Raw genomic sequence first — 12,164 nt, forward strand, 5'->3', positions numbered from 1 at the left:
AATATATATATATATTATTATTTAAAAAAAATATATATATTAATATATATATTAACATTTTTATATATATATATATATATATATATATATATATATATATATATATATATATTTTTTTTTTTTTTTTTTTTTTTTTTTTTTTAAATAATGATTCCTCAATTAGGGGAATTTTGAAATTTAGTTTTGTATGACGTGTGACGTCTGGGTTTTTAATATTTTGTGTGATGGTAATGATTTTATTGACATTTATTTGCTTTTTGAGAGAAAAAAGATAAACCTTGGACTTGCTAACATGACAGATTAGGTAGCAGCCAATTCAATTTGAACTTGGTTAAAGAAAATGATTCAATTAGTTGAAATGATAATTACTGACCAATGTATAAAGCTATCTGCCTTATTTACTTTATTTAAAATATTATTAAATGGTGTGTGTATACACGCATACATATTACGGTTATAACGTAAAATATTAATATATAAATTAATAATAAATATATTCCTTTTATAATTAATTATATATATATTTTATTTATTCATTCAAAAGATGTTCCCTAATTAAAACACTTTTTATTTCAATTTCTTTATTTCTTATTTTATTAAAGAATCACCCCCAAAAAAATGTAATTAAAAAACAAAACCTGTTGTGACTAAAGCAATGGAAAATTGTGTCAATATATATATATATATATGTATATGTATATGTATATGTATGTGGCATCTAAACAACCCCATGATTCCAAAGTAAAACAGTGACACTGATAAAGACTTTTAAATCAGCCTGAAACATGGTCTTTTTAGTGATGGAAATATGAGAAGCATAAATGTATATTGTGTAAAACTGCAAGAATGTGATTGTATGGGTTTAAATATAGGGAGTAAGAGTAGCTGATGAAATATTTTCCCAGTATACCATGGAGAGGGTGAGGGCTGACTGTTTGGAATGGCTTTTCTGAGTGAATATATCATTTCATGAGTTTGTCTTTTCTTTTTTTTATTCCTCTCCTCCCTATGTGTGTTTGTAATGAAATACTTGCTAAATCTTCAACCGATTGCTCTAACCATCCCAGCGTGAAATCACAGTGAGGTATGGCTGCTTTTCCCCTCATTTCCTTCCATCTCTCTCTCCTTCCTTCATTCTTTAAACCCGTATTTCATCTCTCCTCTCTTTTCCTCAAACCTGCACCGATGCAAATGGAGACGGAAGGAAAAGCGTAGCTCTGGCTATATGGTCTACACCAAACAAATTGAATGTTTAGTGTTGTTAAGGCTGCAGTATAAATGGATGCACAGTCCCACCCACATTAAAATCTCATTGGTCCAAAGTCACAGCTGTAATTTAAAAAGCTAATACACTACCGTTCAAAAATTTGGGGGGTGGTATGATTTTTATGGTACAGTCTCTTATGCTCAAAAAGGCTGCATCTATTTGCTCAAAAATAAAAACCAATAATATTGTGAAATATTATTGCAATTTAAAATTTTCAGTTTTAATATGCTTATGTAATCCTTCAGAATGCATTCTAATATTATCAATATTAAAAACAGTTGTGCTGCTTTTATCAATGTGATCTGTCCTAAGTAAAAGTTTTAATTTCTTTGAACGGTAGTGCTTGTTTTTATTTTAATTTGAATATTTTGGCCAAAATTCTATACATTTTATACAAACACTATATTAAGTGTTTATATATTGGACACTGTATTAAGGACCTGGATGAATGGCACGAAACTGATGTGAAGACAAAGAATATATTTATAAATAAGCTCTGCAAGCCAAAAAAGCCATAGCTTTACTGTGTACCTTTTGTCTCCACCTCCACTGTGTTATTTTGATGCTGTTGCTAACACAGGGATTGGGCCTATTTCAGTGGTTTTGCTCTTCAGATACTGTGCATCCTGTGAAATCCACTGATAATGCAGTATTGAGAAACTCAGTACCGAGACATCTGTTGTCATTTTATAATTTTAGACTGGCAACAGCACCTCAGCTGAAAACCACTGACATACTACCCAGACCTGAACTCATCTGTAATGTGTCCGTCTGTTCTGTATAGACTTTAATCAGGTCATGTTCTTTTCTCCCCTTCCCTCTCTCTTTTCTCTGTCTCGACATCATTGTCTCCCAATGAACATTTATTCCTTCTGCAGAGGAAACTCCGCTGGGATATGTGAGGATAAATTATTGCATCCTCTCGCCTTTCTTTTTTCTGTTCTGTTTTCTTCATTTTATTTATTTATTTTCTTGGATCCATCTTCTGCAATCCTTACTCACTTGATAAAACACATTCTGCTCTTTTAGTTCCATCACAGTGTCCTAACCAGCATCGCCTGTGAAAAGCGACAAGGCATTTTGTCCAGTACTTGGTTTTTATTTTTGTGGCCTTGCATAGGTAGAAATCTGATTGGTCCAAAATTTCTGTACATATGCTTCTGATTGGTTGTCATCATGTCATGCTGCGGAGTGGTTTAGACAAAGTGCTTGTCGCGTCACACTGGTTAGGACATGGTGTCTTTTTGTATGGGATTGTGGGCTGAGGTTTGGTGAAACAGGCAGCCACAATGAAGGACATTTAATGTCCTTCAATGAAGGTCACAAATCAGTCATTAATGTAGGCTGTATACTGTAGAGGGCAGTGGTTGTTCTCTCAGACTTTGCTTAGATTTTCACATTTACAGTCCATTACCATCTCATTGGTTTTATTTAATATCACATTATTTCACTGTTTAAAGAAATGGTTTACCCTAAAATTAGAACTGTCATTTACTCTGCCTCAAGTAAGTTTTTTTTCTTTCTTCTGTGATATGCAAAAAGAGGTTTTACAATGTGGAAAAAGCATCATGAAATGCTTTTTAGCATGTGGTCTGAAAGAAAGTCATACATGTTTGGATTGAAATGAGTGAGTAAATGACAATTGTAATTTTTGGGTGAACCGTTTCTTTAATGCTTGTGCATCAGATCTTTGGTTGCAAAACCCTCACTTCTGTCTACTTCTAATTTAAAGGCCTGTTCACACCAAGTCTGATAGTTCATTCTGATGATGCACACACTTGTGTGTAGAAACCTAGGATATTAACAGGTTGTCAACACATAACCCAAGTCAATATCTTATTTGTCAGAGAGGTTTGTTATTGGGGAGAAAGTGGTCCATTTGTGTAAATTAAGTAACTGTCTTATATAAAAATATATTCATAATGGAAATCCTGACTTGAAATGAATGGGCCTTGACTCTATCTTGACCTGCTACCATAACACTTCAAACTCACATCAGCTCTTCAAACCATATTTGCACTGGGAAAAAGTCAAATATTTTTATATTTGTCTATTTTCCATTAAAAAAAAAAAAAGTTTGGTTTTGTGTGAAAGTTGTGGAATGTTTACGTCTCATATCCATGTGCTATTTAGATCAGCCCTGGCATCTGCCCATCAGGGTCAACCTTTACCCAAGACCCTGAGTGTCATGGAGAGCACCCCACAGGTCAGAGGAATGCACACTATTATCAGGTATGACCTCACTGCTGTTATGAATACTTTTCACACACATACTATTGGTGTTTTTATTGTAATATTTTATTGAATTATTTTAATATTCATAATATTTTAATATTTAATTATTTAATAAAAAACAAAACAAGCACTACCGTGTAAAGAAATAATTTTATTCAGCAAGGACACATTAAACTGATCAAAAGCAAATATTAAGCAGTGGTTTTAAACTTTGATATTGATGAGGAATATCAGCATATTAGAATTATTTCTGAAGGATCATTTTGACACTGATGATTGGAGTAATGGCTGTTGAAATTATGAATACTTAAATACTTAAATAATTACCACACACACACTATTGTTTTTGTTTTTTTTTACTGTAAAATTTTACTGGTTTATTTCAACTACCATTCAAAAGTATTCAATACTTTTATTCAACAATGATGCATTTAATTGGTCAAAAGTGACAGTAAAGTTTTTTTTCAAACAAATGCTGTTTTTTATACTTTGTTCAAAGAATCCTGAAAAACTGCAACAACATAACTGTTTAACGTTCATCTCAACTCAACAATCAGCAATGTTACACCAGCAAAGGCAAAAACAAAATGTTTAAAGTAGAAAAAAATCATTTTAAATTAGAATAATATTTCACAATATTACAGTTCTTATTATTTTTGATCAAATAAATGCATGCTTGGTGACTTTTAAAACCTTAAGAACTGACCTGAAACTTGGTAGTGCATTTATTTATTTATTTTCTAAATTTTATTTGTTTTTTTAAAGATTCGATTTATGGTTTAATGCTTTTTATATTAAAATATAATTGAACATAATTTATTATGAAGAATAAAACTGCTGTAGATATGTATATCTATTCACAAATGATACTTATTACAAAACACATTTATTTTTGTTCGACTTTTTACTAAAACTACGAATTTGCAGCTCAGTAAGTGCTACAAGTGTTGATTCAGTTCATTCAGTTAAGGATCCATCTGATGGATTCAATATTTCTATTAATCTTTTTGAGTGATTCATTAAAAGAACATGCTAATAAGAATCATGTGTGAATTATACTGTACTAGTTGTCCTGCATGTTTGATATGGACCTAACAGACAACATAATAGAAAGACGAATTGGCATAATTTCACTGTCGTATCAGCACGTTAGCAAACTGCTAGCTTGCAGCTCAGATAAAAAAATATATATATATTACAGTAGCGGCCACTTTATTAGGTACATCTGTTCAATTGCTTGGTAACACAAATTGCTAATCAGCAACATGGCAGCAACTCAATGCATTTAGGCATCTAGATGTGGTGAAGACGACTTGCTGAAGTTCAAACCGAGCATCAGAATGGGGAAGAAAGGGGATTTAAGTGACTTTGAACGTGGAATGGTGTTTGGTGCCAGACGGGCTGGTCTGAGTATTTCAAAAACTGCTGATCTACTGGGATTTTCACACACAACCATCTCTAGGGTTTACAGAGAATGGTCCGAAAAAGAGAAAATATCCAGTGAGCGGCAGTTGTGTGGACGAAAATGCCTTGTTGAGGTCAGAGGCGAATGGGCAGACTGGTTAGAGATGATAGAAAGGCAACAGTAACTCAAATAACCACTCGTTACAACCAAGGTATGCAGAATACCATCTCTGAACGCACAACACGACGAACCCTGAAGCAGATGGGCTACAGCAGCAGAAGACCACACTGGGTGCCGCTCCTGTCAGCTAAGAACGGAAGTCTACAATTCGCACAGGCTCACCAAAATTGGACAATAGAAGATTGGAAAAACGTTGCCTGGTCTGATGAGTCTCGATTTCTGCTGCGACATTCAGATGGTAGGGTCAGAATTTGGCGTAAAGAACATGAAAGCATGGATCCATCCTGCCTTGTCTCAACGGTTCAGGCTGGTGGTGGTGGTGTAATGGTGTGGGGGATATTTTCTTGGCACACTTTGGGACCCTTAGTACCAGTTGAGCATCGTTTAAACGCCACAGCCTACCTGAGTCTACCCAACCTGTGCCCTCTGCCCAACTCCAGCGACTCTCAAACATATCTTGACCGGTTGTAAGACCAGCCTCATACAAGGCCGCTACACCTGGAGGCACAACCAAGTCCTCAAGAGTCTGGCAGCAGCTCTTGAGAGCAAGCCACCAACTCCTTGCCCCAGAGAGCAACCAATTCCATCACGGCCCCAACCTTCATCCGAGAGGGACAGAAAAAGCCCAATCATCCCCCTACCGAACCAGAAGCTGGACAACTAGCCATGGCCCGGGACTGGAAGATGCTAGTCGATATTGGCCAGCAACTAATCTTTCCACCTGAGATTGCAGCCACCACCCTTAGGCCAAACTTGGTACTCTGGTCCCCTTCATTGAAGTCTGAAGGGGCTCATCATAGGGCTCACAGTCCCATGGGAGAATTCAACCGAAGAGGCCTATGAGCGCAAGAAACTGCGCTACATAGAATTGGCAGCAGACGCTCAACAACGAGAATGGAAAGCTAAAGTCTATCCAGTTGAAGTGGGATGTAGAGGTTTTGTAGCTTCTTCACAAATCAGACTGCTGAAAGACCTTGGCATCCATGGACAGGCTCTGCGATAGACAATTAGAACAGTCTCTGAAGCAGCCGAAAGAAGCAGCCAGTGGATATGGATTAAATTAAATTAGGTCCCATGACATGCTGTTTTTTGGATGCTTTTATATAGGCCTAAGTGGTCCCTAGTACTGTATCTGAAGTCTCGTTCCCGAAATTCAGCCTTGGTGCAGAATTTCAGCCACTGCGAGCCAGTCCCAAAATGAGCTTTCCTTAGGACGAGCCATTTCTGTGTCTGTAGCTTTAAATGCTAATGATGAGGAGAGAGGCGGGGCAAGGTGGAGGGTGGGTGTGTGTCCTGCAGCTTGCGGCCACGGTACCATGCGCTAATGTTGACAGTGGATGTATCGCAATGGCTCGTAGACACGCAGTCCTTCAAGCTTTTCAGTTTGACCCAGAATCTGATCCGGATGGAGAAGCACCGGATGAAGAAGTTGCATCTCAGCGGCTACAGCAGGACGTCTCCGAATGGTTAGTTTAAAATATTGTGTCTGGATACGGTCAGTGTTTCCCACACATAGACTTTACCTGGGTGGACAGCAACAATATCCACCGCCCGCTGCTATCAGCTCCAGCGTCTCACACACACGAGCGCGACTTTAGCACAATATTTAGAAACTTTCAGACCCTTTAGGCGGCTTTTTTCCCATAACGGGTACATACTAGCAAACCTAGCGACTACTGACTGTTTGGACTTTTAAATATGAACATAATTTGTCTGTTAATATGCGCAGTTTATTACTCAGACGCAAAACAGTGCTTCGCTCGTTTGCAAGCCATGATGTCTCTCGAGGAAAAAAAAATATTGTGCGCTCCTCACACGGTCGTAGCTCATTTTCTCATGGGCGGGCAAAGCAGTGAAAGGGGAGGTAACCTTTCCCCGTATGACGACATAAGGGAACGATTCCAGATCGGGCCATCTGAGCTTTCATTTTCTCAAAGGCGAAGCAGGATTCCCAGCGGTTTACACCTATCGCCATTTCTAGCCACTGGGGGACCATAGTCAGGCTAAGGGAACTCATATTAATGTTAAAAAACCTCATAAAGTGAAATTTTCATGCCATGGGACCTTTAAGCGGAAGGACCCTTGTTGGACTCAAAGAGCATCAACATGATCCGCTCACTAATCCCCCATACCCCACTTGAGATCCCAGGTCACAACCCTCCAGGAGGAGGGTGAACAAGGTATGCGGTCAGCTCTAGGCTTGTCTCAAGGAAGAGGACGCCCCCTGCCTTGCATAGTCCCGTGGGCTGCGCCATTAAAACAACCAGGCAATTCTCATAATTGGGCATGGGACACAAGCTCAGGTTTGATCACCCTGTAGCTGGCCACCTTTGATGAGGGTGTCTAGTGTTGAAAGGACGAAACACCCCTGATTCAAAGGTACACTACTGATGATGTGTCCCGAAACTTACAGCTTTCCCACATCTGAGATATAGCTCTCACGCCACTCTTAACATCAAGGCAAATCTCATGTGCATACCATCCATTGGCACAATGGATAGTTTACCATCATGTCCTGTGTATCATGATTCTTAGGTTCAAACTCAAGTATCATAACAATTGTACCCTTTAGATATACACTTTGGGTTACTCCAGTGTAGGTGTACTGTATGTCACAATTAAATAAAGAGCTAAATTTATCAGCAAAATGATTAATCGACCATTAAAATGAGTGGGGCTTCAGCAAGCTGGCAACAGCTTGAGTTGTGTTTGTAATTTTTGGGCCACTGATTTGTAATTAGGTAATTAAAATAAGGATTGTTTTCTCACTTTATCTAAACTCTCAGACCAGTGGTTTCTGTACACAGTATCATACACTCTTCCAAAACACACATCATCTCCGTTGTGTATTATTGACTGTGTCCCCTGTGCCCTCAGGAATAAAGAAACCAGTCGGGATGAATTTATATTCTATTCAAAGAGATTAATGAGGCTTCTCATAGAGCACGCCCTGTCCTTCCTGCCGCTGAAGGTGAGTGGACTGCCATTAATGACCAACTACGCTTTTTTTAAACTTGATGTTATGAGCTCTGGTTATTGGTCATAATACAGTGATGCATACGAGTGTCAGGCAGCACCCCCATGGACAAATTAAATTTTTATGGTGTGAAGTGAAGCAAGTCTTCATTCAAGATTATAGCACTTGTTTTATATAATTTTAGTTAAAAAAAATAGATCACTGATTCTTATTTCGTCTTTTCTTTTTAGCCGGTGTCTGTTGAAACTCCTCAAGGAACTGTATACGAAGGGAAAAGGCTGAGTGGAAAAAGGGTTTGTTTATTGGAAGATTAAAATGTGTTACATGCTTTTGTGAAAAAATTGCTTGGTCAAGTTAGTTATCTTTCTACGGAAGCCTGTATTCACCACAAAATGTAAAAAACAAAAAAGTAATTGCCAGCTTTTATCACAGTTTAGACTTTTTTTTTTTCTCAGTTCTGCATTTGTATCTTATAATTCAGTCTTTTTTTCCTCTCAACTCTGTTTATATCTCACTATTCAGACTTTTTTCTCGCAATTCTATGAAAGAAAAAAAGAGAATTGCAAGATACAAATGCAGAATTCTGACTTTTTTCCCTGAATTCAGATTTTTTGCTTTCTGCTACAAAATAAAAAGGTAACATTTTTCTCACAATTTTGAGTTCCCCCCCCTTATTCTGGGGAAAAAAGGTTTGAATTGTGAATATAAACTCAGAATTGTGAGGGAAAAAAAGTCTAAATGGTGATATAATTAATCACAATTACATTTCAATTTTTTATTCCATGGCAGAAACATGTTTCCATAGTTAAGTTGGCTTGCTCCTTGTTTGTTCATTTGATAGATCACTGGTGTGTCCATTCTACGGGCAGGAGAGACCATGGAACAGGCCTTGATGGCTGTTTGTAAGGACATTCGGCTCGGAAAGATCCTCATTCAGACTAATCATGACACAGGAGAGCCTGAGGTATCACCATCCAACTGACACATCTGTAAACGAGCTCTGATCAAAAAGTTGTCCGTGTTGTCGTGTGTCCTTGTGCTCTCAGCCTTGGTGAGACGGCACGTATGATTTACTCGTTGCCTACTAGTCACGTCACGGTCTGTTTCACCGCTGTGCTTTGTTAGATTTGATATCTACGCATCTTCTCACCTGACATATAACATGTGTCATGATATACATGATAAACTCAACAGCTCTGTGCTGATGGATGTCGGTTTGCAGGTATTTTTTTGTAAGAGTATTGCGAACAGCTCCTTTTAGCTGTATGTGGACTTTGCATTGCGTACTGTTTTGTACTGCTTATGACTAATGTTATGTTAGAATCTTTTTATGTACTATTATAGAATTTATTCAGTATTTTAATTAACTTTTAGTTTTATACTTTGTTATATTTAAGTTTTAGCAATTTTGTTATGTGCTTATTAGTTAGCTGATCTGCTATTTAAACTTCTTTATATTCTTATGAGACTAAAATTTCTGAACGCATCTCCTCCTAGAGCTTTCAAGCTAGAACCACCAAACTCCGCCCAGCTCTTCAGACTGATCTGACTCGAGTTGCTATATCTCTTCAGACTGATCGGACTTATAGTTTTCATAAAAATGAAGATTAAAAATCATAAAACTCCCATAGACTTACATTGATGGAATGTTCAGATGAGCCAAGACTATTCAAACACACTGAAGCCCATTAGACTCCATTAAGCTTCCCTTCTATGTACTATTTTTAATCCATTCAAACTCATTTATGTAATATTTCTTATCCATCTCTCTATCTCTCTATCTGTCTGTCTGTCTGTCCTAGCGACATGCTAATCATGCTAGCATCATGCTAGTAACATGCTCATCATGCTAGCAACATGCTAGTCACTTGCTAATCTTGCTGGCAACATGCTAGAAACAGGTTAATCATGCTAGAAACATGTTATCAACATCTATTTAATCTATCTAAATGGTCAAACTTCAGGCTTTTACAACTACTTTAAACTTTCAGGCTAGCCTTTCTCAAGCCAACCTAAAGTTTGTCTTGACAAACGTTTTTATTAATATTAAATTTTCGCTTTAGTTTTTGGTCATTTTTTTTATAGTATGCATATAGTTGTTGGGTTTATGACCTGGTGTTAAAATAAATATTTCTGATATTTTGTAATGATTCAGCGGCGATATAAAATGACACGTTTGATTAATTTTATTTACAGAAATTAGTTCAGACTGTCTGTTTCAGTGAAATGGTTCAGACCCGAAGCAAAAAGATTATTTCACTTTTGTTTGCATCACTAAAAATATTCCTAAAGGGCTGTGCATGTTAATTTGTTACTGTAAACAGTTTTGTAAGAAAGTTATATTTATTTATATGCACTATGGTGATTTTATAATTTATTATGTAAATAATTGTATGAAAAATATATATTTAATGATAAATATTCTATATCAGTAAAATTATTAATAACTTTCTCTCTCTCTCTCTCTCTCTCTCTCTCTCTCTATATACATATATATATCACTCATCCCCAACTGTAGTGTTTACCATTTGCATTTCTTTCATCTCAAAGTTCCTTAGATGTCCTTATTTAATTTAGGGTGAAATCTCAGTGCAAAAATCAGCTGTTGTTTATATCTGTTTCTGCTTTAGAAGTTTAGTGTTTTCTGCACAGTAATGTCACATAAATCATTGCTTAGTGTATAAATTTGTCTTATTACGGTCTAAATTGCTCCTCAGCTCCATTACCTTCGTCTACCCAAGGACATCAGTGAGGACTACGTTATCCTGATGGACAGCACTGTGTCTACAGGAGCGGCAGCTCTCATGGCTGTCAGAGTCTTGCTTGTAAGTCACCTCAGCAGACAGGTCCTATTTATTTAATTTGAAGTAAATTTCCCAATTGTGCAGTTATTTTTATACTTTCTGGCCATTGTGGAGTAGGTTTTGGATCCTTTTAAGATGTGTAAACTAAATGTCAACATCTCACTATGCTGAATCTGTAATGTGAGTGATGGGAGATGTAAGCCCTAGACCTGATCTTGACTTGTTAGGTCTGATCTGTTTCAACAAACATACAATCCTAACCAAATTGCTGCTTCTTTTGGAAGCAAAGTTCACATAGGATATGAGTGTCTGTCTTGCTTTGATTCAGTACTTCTATCTGTTAACAACATGGATACTTGGAAATAGATATGTTGCACTTTATGGTTTCTCCAGGTGTTTAATAAGTTTAAACTCTATATTACATTAAGTTTTAGCATACTAATTGCATTACAGACATCATTCTAACTCGGTGAAGTTAGAATGTATTTTTGTTCATTGTTTTTCCAGACCTCGATATCTACATTAATTAGTGCTCAGTCAGGTTTAATTCAGGGTGATTCACAAACTCATCTGTTCCAGGATCATGATGTCCAGGAGGATAAGATCTTCCTGCTCTCTCTGCTCATGGCGGAGATGGGCGTTCACTCGGTGGCCTACGCCTTTCCCAAAGTCCGCATCATCACCACTGCTGTGGACAAGAATGTCAACGATGAGTTTCACATCATTCCAGGGATTGGTAAGAGCAGTTTAATTAAAGGAATAGTTCACACAAAAATGAAAACCCACTTAACCTCAGACCATCTAAAATTTAGATGAGTTTGTTTCTTTATCAGAACAGATTTGGAAACATTTTGCAGTACATCTCATGCTCATCAGTGAATTCTCTGCAGTGATTGGATGCCTTCAGAAGTCCAAACAGCTAATAAAAACATCACAATAATCCACAAATGATCTCCGAAAAAGTCCATCCCCTGTTGTCCTCTCACATCAAAATTCACCAACATGTGCTTTGGACTGTTTTTGGTAGTAAATGGTTTGATCTGTGCATATTTCTCTCCTGATTCAGAGATGAGAAAGCAGAATAGAGGACTTAGAATAGCCGGAAGCAGTTAAAATTGATGAACTGGATCCTTGTGGATTGTGAGATATTTTTATCAGCTTTTTGAACTCTAATTTTGACGGCACCCATTCACTGCAGAAGATCCATTTGTCAGCAAGTGATGTAATGCTAAATTTCTCCAGTTCTGTTTTGATGAAGCAAACTAATCTTTGTCTTGGATGGCCCGAGTGCGAGTT

General features: G+C 37.1%; 1 pseudogene across 1 annotated transcript in view; it reads left to right on the plus strand.

Moving 5' to 3' along the window:
* The window catches only part of LOC306880278 (uridine-cytidine kinase-like 1), a 30,460-nt pseudogene that overhangs the window by 16,347 nt on the left and 1,949 nt on the right, over positions 1-12,164 (plus strand). Inside the window, exons 8-14 of the transcript XR_013785888.1 lie at positions 2,146-2,165; positions 3,401-3,499; positions 7,965-8,058; positions 8,295-8,357; positions 8,906-9,028; positions 10,782-10,889; positions 11,448-11,604. The product of XR_013785888.1 is annotated as a uridine-cytidine kinase-like 1 (transcript). The remainder of the gene's footprint in view (positions 1-2,145; positions 2,166-3,400; positions 3,500-7,964; positions 8,059-8,294; positions 8,358-8,905; positions 9,029-10,781; positions 10,890-11,447; positions 11,605-12,164) is intronic.

Source organism: Barbus barbus (genome assembly GCF_936440315.1).
Source record: "Barbus barbus genome assembly, chromosome: 14".
Lineage (NCBI taxonomy): Eukaryota > Metazoa > Chordata > Actinopteri > Cypriniformes > Cyprinidae > Barbus > Barbus barbus.